Source organism: Semicossyphus pulcher, unplaced genomic scaffold (assembly GCF_022749685.1).
Source record: "Semicossyphus pulcher isolate SPU_LCO1_2020_fin unplaced genomic scaffold, fSemPul1.0.p SCAF_19, whole genome shotgun sequence".
Lineage (NCBI taxonomy): Eukaryota > Metazoa > Chordata > Actinopteri > Labriformes > Labridae > Semicossyphus > Semicossyphus pulcher.
This window is the reverse complement of record NW_027211692.1, coordinates 21,835,195-21,848,938: the sequence shown is the minus strand read 5'-3', so window position 1 is coordinate 21,848,938 and position 13,744 is coordinate 21,835,195.

The window sequence follows — 13,744 nt, the reverse complement described above, 5'->3', positions numbered from 1 at the left end:
GTGCTGCCGACCTTGCCACATGTGCTGGGTGCAGTGGTGTAGTATCCCTCCAGCTTCAGCCTGTATTGTCTCTTGGCTTTGCTGATGGACTGACCCTGCAGTGGAGCAAGAGCGTAGCATAAATGTCATCCGGGTGTACAGTATCTTGCTTGCTGATGATATCATGCAGTAGCATAGCACAGAGTAGTATAATAAACTTTTGATAGGCTAATGGTTTATATACAGAGCATGGAATATATTATCAGAACATGAGAGGCAAATGCTGGACACAATTACCACTTATGTAACTTAATGGTCTATCTGACCGCATATGCTTTATAAAAATGGAGAAACGTCTGTTTAATTTTCCAAACCAACACTTTATTTTGATAATTCCCACAAGCCTTGTGACAACTTGTAATATCAGGCAAGGGCTGTGTTTCAGTAACAATGCTGAAGTTGTAAAACTATATAAAAATATTTAAGGTCTTCTCCCTGTTAAATGCATTACAGCTCCTCAATGTGCAAGATAAAAAGGGTTGTCAGATTTCCCCAAAAACACCCTAACAAATTTGAAATGACAATCAATACAATCACCCTTAATGGTGTGTTTTAAATACCATTTTTAAATAAGTAATCATGACAACTGTATAGTGTGACACACAATGTGGTTCCAAATAATAGTATACAGCCGCAAATATAACAGAAAGACAGTCTCGTATTAAAATCAGCTTGTTTTGCTGCAAACCCGACGGTCTTGTGGTTTGCGACTGGACTCACTTCCTGCTTAACTGGGAGTACAGCGCCAGTTGATAAGATACCAAAGCTGCTACTGACTCCTACTGGGGGAAATAATGATTGCATGCAGCCAGCCCAATGCTGTAATTCAGCAGTTGAAGGGAACCATTTTGCTTCTCTTTCTACGCATTTTCAGTGTGTTGCTACATGGGTCCGCAGCCAACATACGCCGTAGGATTCTGTGTCTAATATGTTACTTTCATGGGCAAAGACAACACAGAAAAAATACTTGCAGTATCTGTATCTATATATCGCGCTGCCGATCCTGTTGCCGGGGACAGCGAGGGCTGCTAGCTTCAAAAAGGCTCTTCATGGAAAGTCTGTATTTGTCCCAACTGTGCGCCACTGCGCTCTCCAAGGTACTGGGCAGCTCCCTCACCATCCCCGGCAGCGGCAGCAGCATCAGCACCTTGGAGAGTGAACAGATGTCAGATTGTAGTGAACACAAAAGAATAAAGCCCTTTGCTGTACTATGAGAAAGGACAACTGTGCAATATGTACCATCTTATACGTCACATGTATGACGTCAGTATTATTATTATTGTTATTATTATTATTATTATTATTATTATTACTACTACTTTCTTAACCTTATTTTTATTCCAGCTATTATAAAGTATTCGAATTATTCTAATTTTACTATTGTTATCCCTGTGAGCAGCGAGAGAAGATCAACGTGCTGTGAGCAGCGAGAGAAGATCAATGTGCTTTGCTGTTTAAATAAGTGCCTTTAGGACATGTAAGACATGTTTATCTACTAATCATATCTTTTATACCTTAACCTATTATAAGTGGTAAAAATGCACTTCTTTCCACTAGAGGAGTTGAAAAACAGCATATGCCCCTCTTTAGTAAAGAAGCAGTAATGAACCAAATGAAACCACGCTGAGTGTCATAATAATGAAGTTTAAATGTTATTTGGATGTGCTCAGTTATGTATTCGTGTCATATAGCGTGTACTATTCTGTTCTTGTCAAAAGACGCTTAAATCAGCGAGAGAAGATCAAAACGTGCTTTGCTGTTTCAATAAGTGCCTTTCAGACATATAAGACATGTTTCTCTTCTTAATCATCTCCATTAGTTATTCTGAAGTGTCAAAACATTTTTGCAGCATGGGGGAAGACATAGCACCTTAACCTATAATAAGTGGTAAAAATACCCTTCTCTCGACTAGAGGACATGAAAAACAACATATGCCCTCCTTTAGTAAAGAAGCAGTAATGAACCAAATGAAACCACGCCGAGTGTCATAATAATAAAGTTTAAATGCTATTTTTGAGGTGCTTAATAGTGGATTCATGTCATATAGCGTGTACTATTCTATACTTGTCAAAAGACGCTTAAAGCAGCGAGAGAAGTTCAAAATGTGCTTTGCTGTTTCAATAAGTGCCTTTAAAACATATAAGATACTGTTCTCTTCTTAATCATCTCTGTTAGTAATTCTGAAGAGGCAAAACATTTTTATAGCATGGGGGAGGACATAGCACCTTAACCTACAACAAGTGGTAAAAATGCACTTCTTTCAAAGAGAGAAGTCGAAAAAAACAACATATGCCCCTCTTTAGTGGAGATGTAGTAAAGTGCCAAATAAAACCACGCCGACTGTCATAATAATCAAGTTTAAATGTTAATTGGATGTGCTTAATAGTGGATTCATGTCATATAGCGTCTATACTTGTGAAAAGACGCTTAAAGCAGCGAGAGAAGATCAAAATGTGCTTTCTCAGGTGAAAACGACATTTCTCTCCATAAGATCTTTATTTATGTATTTACTGTACGATGGCAATATTAAAACTAAATGAATTGAAAGAAAACCTTGTAGATTCATTATTAATGTTTTCCTCAATCTAGTGCATCGTCAGATAAATCATGCCCTATGCTGTTTATTCCATCCAGCTTCGAAAGGCCACCATACTTAACAGACATTTAGGGTTGTCGATGATCTTTCAAAACTGCACGGAACAATACACTGTCTATGAAGGAGCAGACAAAGGCTTCATTTAGAGCCTTAATATGCTTTTGGGTTGTTTGACGCCCCCTGTGGCTGTTCTAGATAAATCAAGCCCAATCTCTTGAAAGGAGATATAGACTGAAATTGAAAGTACATCCCTCAGGCTTTTCAGGTATGGCTTTCTCGTGGGCCTTGCGGGCTGGGGAGCATATCTCTTTACAATATGTCAATATGTTCATCCCAGTTCCGATTTTCATAAAATTCTACTTTCTCTGCTCTAATTGTAGCAGCCAGTCATTCCTTCAGCGTGATCTTTGACTAAAGTTAAAGTCAGTCACTCAATCTTCCCCCACTGTGTCATGCTACTGTAACATAAAGGTTATTCCCTGTCGTCAAACTCCACCATTAATCTTCACTGAGTAGTATCCTGTTCCTGTATTTCCAGCACTTTTGAGTAATGCATTTCTTTTGGCTGTTTGCAACAACTCTGGGGAGATGGAAAAAATGGCCCAAAGTTAGCTGGTCTGCATTGGCAGATTTGGAAATAATTACAGTTTTTTTATCATTACTGAAATGGCAATCAGACATGAATAATAATGCAGTTAACTCATTGTCTAATAACAAAAAAGGGAACGGTTGGTATTTCTGTTTGAAAATTAACTATTGTCATTCAAGACTATACACAGGAGAAGTGCAGAGAGGAATTAAAATGTATTCCATCTGACTTGCTGTCATGCTTACCAAAAAAAAACAATTTAATTATATTATATATTTTGTTATTTGTTTCAGGCCCTCCCTTTTCTCTCTGTTTGGGGAGAGTGCACCTCAATAACAGTAACAGGCGACAGAGAATGCTGGAACCAGGAGGCCGGCTTCAAAAGGTAAGCTGTGATGTATGTTTCCGTGTTTCAGCAATTTATCTTCGCATTTTCTGCTTTTTTCATCCAGGTTGATGACTTAGAGGTCATTCACAAATACAGAAAATAAATTCAATGTACGGGGCCACCTTAAAAGTACCTGAAACAATGTGGTTAATTTACTGAGATTAACCCATAGACTTTGTTGGGGAAACCGATAGGAGTTAATTTATTCTAAAATGAAACTGGGCTTGCCTTATGGATTAATCTTTTATACAATGACCTGGACAACCTTTACACACACTGTAAAGTGCAAGTAGGAATAATTATGTTGTCATGTTAGGTTTTAGTAGTCATATACTTGACTTGGATTTATGCACGTTTTCATCAAATTGCTTTATTTCAAATGTTAGCTGATGAATGATGTTAATGTATCTTTTACAGGTATGTGATACTATCCTGGTGCATGCCAGCACCTTGTTAGCGCAACACTCTGTTGCATGGAGAATTGTTTCAACTACATTGTATGAGGTTTCCTGATGCAGCTCTTGAAAAAGAGTGGCACATGCTCCATGTTAAACGAGCCAGAGCTCAGAAGAGAATTATACCATACTTATGAGAACAGTGAATTCTGCAGCAGCAAAGCATTGCCTCTGCAGTGTTTTATGGACACTAACCAACAGAGCACTTTCTCAGAGTCTTCAACTAACAACAAAATGTGAGAGGTGCCTCTTTACTTTGAAAAGCATCAAGACCTTCCTAAAAACACCATGACACTTGGATTGTCTGAATGCTCTGGCTAATAATTCCTGACACCAATCAGAGGGTTATTGAGAGGTTTTTGGCTCTCAGAAATAGACCACAAATAGAAAAACATGCAGGGTTTCTCAGCACATTGTCTTTCCTGAAAATAGTTGTATTATTTCCTTTAAAGCAGCAATAAGCAACTTTGATATAACAACAGTGAAATCTGTAAACTTTCTATTAAAACTATCCATACACTTTGCATACAGCTAAAAGATTTGGGTGCTTTTGAATTGTAATTTTGTTGATAAAGACACAGATTGTGCCTCTGAGTAAGGTGAGAATTTTCTTGAATCTTAGGTTTGCTGGAGTTCACTATTTTTCACTTTAGAGCACTTGACTCCCATGCCTATATCAATTGAATTATTATTATTGCTTACTGCTTTCATGTTCACTACTATTTAATGGTTTGTAAAAAAATCTGCATGTTTGGGTTATAAAATGTACTGACATGGTTGAATAAAATAATATTTTGATATTTAACTACTGAGTACAATTTTTTTTTTTATACCTTTACTTTATTTTTTGCTTTAAATAACACTGCGGATGTTTGCTGAAGTTGCTTGATGTGGCACAGCCCCACCTAGGAAATTTGCCTCCAGCCATTCTAGCTGATACTGTAGGCTATGTTCTGTCTATGTGCAGGAGATAAGCTGTCCTTCACAAATAATACAACACAGATATAGGCCTAGTGAGGTCATGTTTAAAACCACATCCTGAGTCACCAAAATGCTTTTCTCTCAGGAGAACCCCAGCCTGCATTAGAAATGGGATTGAAGGCGAGTTTCATTCCTCTGACAACTCTGGGCAAAGCTGACTTTGAAGAAGACGCCGCTGGATCTGAATCAATCATAAAACCTCACCGCAGTCAGAAAAACATGTCTGGAGAAGAAAGGATACACTTCAACGATCATGCAAGCACTGAAAAGGTGAGGAAAAGCATTTAAAAACTATTTTTAAAACTTTGTTGATCACGTCGTTCTTGCTGAGGGTTTGCTGACTATGTTGCTTGTGATCACTTTCGTGTCAAGTGGCAGCTGAGCTGTGTGTGGGAGGGAATGACAGCTAAAGAGAAACTTGTTAAATGGTAATGGTAAATGGACTGTACTTATATTGTGCTTTTCTAGTCTTTGCGACCACTCAAAGCTGCTTTTACACTACATGTCAAGTTCACCCATTCACACACTGATGGCAGAGGCTGTTAAGGACACTTCGACATGTAGCCTGAGGGGGCTGGGGATCGAACCGATTGAAAGACGACCGACTCTACCACTGAGCCACAGCCGACCCTATGTTACTATCTGAATATTCATGAGGGAAAGTTGTGGTAGCAATTGAGTTGAGGGGCCGAGGACCACGCCATTTGGACGGCCTTGATAGTTTTAAGAGGCCATGTTTTAGCCTGCAGTGTACAGCAAACTTCATTTGACATGTCTTGACGGCTTGATAGTGTGATATGTTTTTAACATCGAAAAGAAAATGCATTTATTGCAAACGACCGGCTGGCAAACACGCCTCCGACAGGGTCGGCTCCACCCTCCCCGGACTTTCTTCTGTTGTCCTCCTCTCTGGATAAAGTTAAAACGTCATAACTGAATGTCACAATGTATGCCAAGATTAGTTTACTTATTAATTGACTGTAAGGGCTATTACGGTATAGTATAGCGCATGGATAGTGGCCATCACTATCCATGCGCACAACATTGCAGTGGTATAGCTTCATCTACAAATCCACATAAACAGTGCTGCTACAGCTTACGCTTACAAAATTTGATCACTTTGTCCCCCCCATCAGTCCGTACTGAACTCGGTTGAAAGGTCTTTTCCTACTCTGCCCCATCAACCTGGAACTCACTACAGAAGAATTTTAAGGTGTTCAGCTTAATTCTAGGGAATTTTAAAATAATTTTATAAGACATGGAGAGAGCGTCTGTGGGAATGTATCATAAAACTTTTATTGACTCTTCTGCATTCATCACTTTAATGACTTACTATTGCTTTGTATCTCTGTATTGATTTTGTAGATTATTGTTGAGTATTGATAATTGTCAGTCTGTAACTCTGTGTTGTTGTTGTTGCTGTTGTCCAAGCAGGTCTCTGACCACGTGTCTAAATGAGATTAAAGGCTAAATAAAATTAATAAAAAATTATGCAGCACAGGGGTTCCCAAACTTTCAGCCCGCGACCCTCAAAATAACGGTTACAGAGACTGGCGACCCCCACTGTCCCTGGAGGTGGTTAAAGCATAACGTTGCGCACAGCCGTGCACACGCTCCAGTAGGCCTATCCAAACCCATGCACTGGAACAACACGAAGAACACAACAGCCTATCAACTATAATATTATTTTATAGTAATTTAAGAAAGGCTAGATGGAGAATACAAGTAATTTACATGTATCACTGAATAAATTATTTTAAAAGGTGATGTCTGAAGAGCAGCAGACACCTACTGCAAAGGACCTCAATACACAGTGCAGTATGTGTTTAACTCATGTGTTCATAATATGTAATTCATGGTTTTATTTTGATATTTGTGGTTTTATTTTGATGTATTTCCTGTTATACCGGAAGTGAAGTGAAGCGGTGCAGCATAGACAAGGAAACGAGGAGAAAACGGGAGAGATAAAGTGATACACAAGTAAGATACACTGATCAAAGTGTAAAGATAAATGAAACAGTATTAAGGACGAACGGTGAGAGAAAGAAAGGAGTTTAGCGCCAGTCGAGAGTGCAACAAGCTAACTATTTCATTTGTAATTGGTAAATTTGAGTTTAAAATGGTATCTTCCTGGTGCTAACAGTAATGTATTGTCTTCCTTTCTGTTTGTTTAATTTCTGTTTTAACTCTCTTACGTTGGTCCATGTATGTTGTTAAGAAGATTGTCGCAAATAAACAGCATTAGACCATCAGTCCAGGCTTGCTTAATTCAGCTGGGAGCTACACCTACATTGTTGCTTTCATGTGCAAACATACATTTTAGAATTTATTTTACTCATTATTTCCACCTTAGACTCACCTAATGAGATGGATGGGCACAATGCATGGAGCAGAGCAAGTCTATGGATGATATGGACTTGTTCACTGTGTTAACTCTCGTGTTAACACATGGTGCATTTTCCTCCATGAAGTCTTCCATCTTATAGAAACCGTATGAATCATGCCCATTTCAATTTGCGCAGTCTGTGAATAATACAGTGTCTGAAACTTACGTGAGGTGCCACTTATAAGACTCTTGCGTCAGTCCTTTCTTCTTCCCTAAGCATTGCTCCAGCACTGTCTGTATACACACCAATGCAATCGTCCCAAAGTTTATTGAAAATGTCCTCACCTGTGCTCGTCCCCTCCAGCACTACAGTCAAGCCAGTCTCCACTTCGAATAACATTTTTTTGGAGTGCGCATATATGTTCGGCAGTATGGTAACCACGTGAAAGAACAGATTTCAAAATAAAAGCAATTTTTCTTTGTCTTGCACGCCACTTAATGTCGACATGCGATTATTTGAGGAGAACACTTCCATATTTAACCAGAGAGTCTACAGTTGAATCTTTTCGTCACGGCTGTAAGTCGTGATTGTCCTGGCTGCTGGTCACTTTCTGTTTTTATACTGTTTGCCTTCATCTGATTGTCGAATCTGTGTCTTTTTCTTTGGATTTTCACTTATTTTTTAAGTTGTATCTGTAATCATCGATCTTTTCTTTGTTTCTTAATCCATAGTAAATTATTGTTTACTTGCAACACTTAGTGAGAAGGGAAAAGCAGCCGCTTAGCTTCGCCTACCCTCTCTGGCAGACCAACCACTGCTGGCTGATGGAAAACGCGTCACTAACTGGGAGCAGCTTGATTTTTTTTTTAATGCAAATATCGCCACAGACACTCAGTCCATAATAATACTATATACTGTAAATGCAAAGGCTTTCATCAGTGGGCCATAGGCTGACTTGATTCTGATGTGGAATTTAAAAATTAGAGCCCTCTACAATGGCTTACATGAGCTAATTTCCCCTGATTTCAGATGAAGATTAAAAGGAAACCCTCTGTTATCACACACTAATTTCACTTCAGAGAGATAGTACAACACCCCAGGGTGTCACTCAGATAATATCAGAATATCACTCATAGAAAATCCCTTCACTCTATTATCAGTGATGTGATACATATTAGTGTCGTATGCATATTTCCATGTGGTGAATTCAATAGCTTGCTCATTAATGAATGTATTGACTCAAAACTGCTTGTATTGTGTCAATGGTATCCTCTCACAACATTCACAGTCATACATTTCTGGTAAAATCCCATAGAAAATCCCTTCACTCCCTTATTAGTGACTTCTTGTATTAAATATGCATATTTCCATGATTTCAATAGCTTGCTCATTGATGAATATATTGAATCCAAACTGCTTTTATTTTGTCTTTAACATCCTCTCATAACTTTCAGTTTTGAGAAAAACCCTACAAAAATCCCTCAACTGAAGGCTGGTGGGCAAAAACACTAGGGAAAAACGAGTATTAGACTTTAAAGAAACTTTAAAAAACAGAACAAGCAAAAACTTGAATTCACAATCGAAGCGGCCGACACTAACTACCACTGTTGGTGAGCAGAGGATCTGGCAAAGAGTGGAAGAAAGGCCAGAGTTTTGAAACACTGCAGGCTTGAGTGTGCATGGGAAGCAGGCGTGCAGCAAGGAGTAGGAGGTCGAGAGGCTTGACCGGCTAACAAGGAGGCAGGACTGGAGTGATGAACCACGCCTTCCACACAGACACCCTTCTCTCTGCCGTACCTGCAGACAGGCAGGGGAAGGGGGGTGAGACTGAGACAAAGGGATGTTGATTCAGCTAAGGACATCTATTAATGAATTCAGCAGAGTTGTGTGTCTGTGAATACATATATGCCCTACAAGTATATATGTATATATATATCTAAATAGATCCAAGTGTCACATTCACACGGAAATGCATAAAGACTGTGGAAGGTTGCTATGTGTTGATCTGGACATTATCATTAACTTGTACTTTTATTCTCAGGAAGCTGCCATGTAACCTCATTCTGTGTATTTTCATCCTGTGGTGTTTGGAGTCTATGTGCAGCTGAGGATCCAGAGGTAGTACATGTGGGGAGGTTAGATGGATAAGGATAACTACTTTGGGGTAAAAATAAGTAGTTTAATAAGTAGAAAAAGTCTCGGATATGAGGAGTGGTCAAACTCGCTGCCGGTGCCCGGACGCCCCCCCGGGGAGGGGAGACCCTTTAAATGAGAGGTGACAACTTCTCTCGTTCTCTTGTTTCTTCCCTTCTTGTGCTACACCCTGCGTCCCGGCCGCTGACGAGCGCCTCCGCCTCCCCCTTCCTCCGTAACTTCTTCCCTTTCCCCTTTTTAAGTTTTGCCCGCGAGTAGGCCCAGAACCTGCGTGCACTCCGCCGTGCTGAAGACCTCGCGTGTCCATATTGCTCCAGTATTAGATCTGACTGCTCAAAATACAGACTCTAGTTCTCCCGGTGCTCAAGCCCCGGTGCTCGGACAGAATCTCAGTCCCGAACCCAGAAGACGCATTCAGCCTCCATCCGGCTCAGGCCGCAACGTGGGACTGACCAGCACGTCATCATCCAGAGAGACCGAACCGGCCGTGCGGCGCCGCTCCGAGGGAACCCGGGTACAAGCCCCGGCATCAGAAGCTCCGAACCACTCCAACCTGACGCTCTCCACACGCCTCATCAGCAACGCGGTTGATCCTCCTCACCCTCCGAGTAGGTCTAACTTTGGTTTTACTGTATATTGGGGTTGATGCTTTAGTCACAGATTTGTTAGGAAGGTTAGGATAAGGTTTTGGGCGATATACCTCCTAATATCTCAGCTGCTACACTTCACTCCTTTGAACAGGTTTCAATCCATCTTTCATCATATTCATCCTGTTATAATCATTTCACGTTCATCACCATATTTAGTTATCTCATGTATGTTTAGTAGTATTAGTCAATAAATTCTTCATTTATAAAGTACTGATTCAAGTGTCTTTGTGTGTGTGAAGTACTAAGCCTCTGTACACCGCGAAACGAACTCAATTCTAAACTGTAGCAACCTTCAGATTATGAGACTGAATTAAACAATTAGGTAACTAATTATATGTTTTCCCTGTTTTGTCAAAATTGGGTGGTGCCCGTTAAATACCTATGATAGGTTAAGTCTTTTAATTAACTTTAAAGTTAACTTCTCGTCAATATAGAGTGCAGGCATTCTATGACGAGTTTAATTAGTTATTAAACAATTAATCAACCGATTTACGCTACACCTGTCATGGGGGCATGGCCTGTTTTGGGGGCGGGGCTTGTGTCTGTGACGGGGTGGGGCCTAAGCCTGTGATGGGGCGTGGCTTATACCTGTCACGGGGGCGTGGTATGTTTTGAGGGCATGGCTTATACTTGTGAGGGGGACGGGTCCTTATGCCTGTCACGGGGGCGTGGCTTATACCTGTTTTGGGGGCGTGGCCTGTTCGTATAACATGGGCGGGGCTTGTTTTGGGGGCTTGGCATTGTGACGGGGGCGGGGCCTTATACCTGTCACGGGGGCGTGGCCTGCTCGTGTCACATGGGCGGGGCATGTTTGGGGGCATGGCTTATACCTGTGACAGAGGTGGGGCTTATGCCTTTAACGGGGGCGTGGCCTTTGCCTCTCACAGGGGCGTGGCCTGTACGTGTCACAAGGGCGGGGCCTCATACCTGTCACAGGGGCGTGGCTTATGCCTGTTACAGGTTGGGGCTTATACCTGTCACGGGGGCGTGGCCTGTATCTGTCACATGCCTTATACCTGTGAGGAGGTGGGGTCTGGCTCTGGATTAATTAATATCCTTCCACTACAATTTTACTTAAATATGTAGTAACTATGAACATCATGTCCACATCAGGGCTTGAACCCTGGCTCCTCCAGGTCCTAGGCCAGGGCTGTCAAAGATACGGCCCGCGGGCCAGATGCGGCCCGCCAGGAGGTCTCATCAGGCCCGCGAGACATTTTGGGGGACAGGAGGAAAAAACCAAACCGACAAAACAAAAATATAAAAATAAAAATATATATATACATATAATGTGTGTGTGTGTATATATATATATATAGAGAGAGAGAGAGAGAGAGAGAGAGAGAGAGAGGGAGACCGGCAATTTGATGCTCTTTTATCTGATCACGATATTACCCACGGGCTGCCCTCACACTGATGTCCGCTGGTCGAGCCGAGGAGCGGTGCTCAAACGCTTCTTTCAATTACGCACAGAGATCACTCAATTCATGGAACAGAGAGGAAAACAAGTGGCAGAGTAAGATAAGCCAGACAGGGTTACAGGTCTTGCTTTTTCAGTGGACATTACACAACATTTGAATGTGATTAATGTTAACATGCAGAGCCGCAACAAACTCCTCACAGAGTACTACGGCAGCATTTGTGCTTTCCAAATGAAATGTGCTCTGTGGCAGGCGCAGCTGTCCCAGCACAACCCAGTCCACTTTCCGTGTCTAAAATCTCTACCTGTGGATTACGAAAGTAGGACACGTACAGGAACATACTGTTGGGGCTCATAGGCAAGTTTAAAAGTCGATTTACTGTCTTCACTTAGCTGGAGAGGGATTACGCACGTGAGAGAGGAACTCCGAATGGAGCTGATCAAACTGCAGTGTAGCGCACCGTTCAAGTACGAATCTACATCTGATCATTTGACATTACTTTATCAAAGACATAATTTGCATCAAAGATAGTCTGCAAATTCGGGACAACATATTCATGCAAGCAGGTATTAGTAATAGTACGTGAGAGACGAAATCCAAACTGCACAGTCGGCTGGCGCACGGACATCTGAGGGACATAATGAAAATCGCCACCGCTCAGAAACTAGTTCCTGACGTCGACAGGCTGGTAGAAGTCAAAAAGTGTCAGGTGACGACCAGCAAGTGCAAATGTGACTGTTCCTTTTCCTCAGTTTCAGTTTCACATATACTGCCAGCCACAAACCTGACTGATCCCAGGGCAGCTGGTTTAACCCCAATATCAGGTCGGACTTTCTGGACAATGGGTGGCTGTTTTATAGCCTTAACCAGCAATATTTAAAATGAATAATTAATGAATCACAATGAGATTTAAACACTAAATGTATTGTTGTTTAGGTTAGTGTTAATAGGACAAAGCACTTCCCTTCTGCGGTACTGTTGTACAGTATTATGTACTATTATTATTAACCTACATTCTTTCAAATGTATCTTTAGTGAATGACAAAGACATTCAAATTTGAAATGAATATGTTGCAAGGACTGCAAGATGCTTTCTTACATTTTTTGTTGTTTATGCAAAAACATTAAATGCTCACTTATTTACTTACTTATTTCCACAAGTATCTGTTGGCTCTTATTGCATGATTTCAAATAATAAAACTGTAGTAGCCGACATATATATATATATATATATATATATATGCGTTAAGACATCATGGTGTTGGCAAAAATATTCCAGCCCCTTTGAGGTCTCATCTGAACAAATCCGGCCCCCTACCTAATATTAGTTTGACACCCCTGTCCTAGGCTGTTAGCTTATCCCCTACACTGTGTCATAGCTATAACCAAGGGAGTCTTATCTTCCTACACTCCCTTTTACAAATATACTTCTGTTTGCAGCTGGCTTGTTTGACAGCCAAATTTGCAGTTTAGCAATGTAACCTAGGGGATTCTCAGTACCACGAAGGTTGTGCTTTTTTTAACCGGGGACATCACCAAGATAACTTAACACGCCCAACAATTCCCCCTTATAAACTCCAGAGCAGGCTGTTCAAGATAAGCCTCAACCTGCATAAAAGTACCACCAACTGACTGACTATCGTGATATTGGTACCCCTGGAATGAAAGATAAAATTGCGTACTGGTTTAGGTCAGTGGTTAGATCAGTGGATAATTTATTAAAGGAGGTCTGAGACCTTCATGCCAGTCGATCCTGGATTGATTCCTGCTATCCCCACTTTCTGCCCTGTTTCCAACACTGTCTGCTCTCTTTATTTTGGGGAAATAGCACATTTTTAGCACAATTAACAAAATAAAAGAATTTCATTATAAAATCAATGAAAGTTAAAATTCTGTGATGTCATTTGAGGTTTTTGCACAACAGCCAATCATATTACACCCCTCCTTTCCTTGCTCCTGAGGTAATGTGTTGATTGGCTTGGAAAGTGTAGGCCTAATTAAGCAGACAGTGTAATTGAGTGTAATTGAGCAGATAGAGTGGACAGCTAGAGGATCATAAGGAGATATTCATTGAATTTGACAAAAGGGTTTTGGATGACAATTGTGGACTACCCCTTTGAGTCAGAATGTTACATTAGAGTATA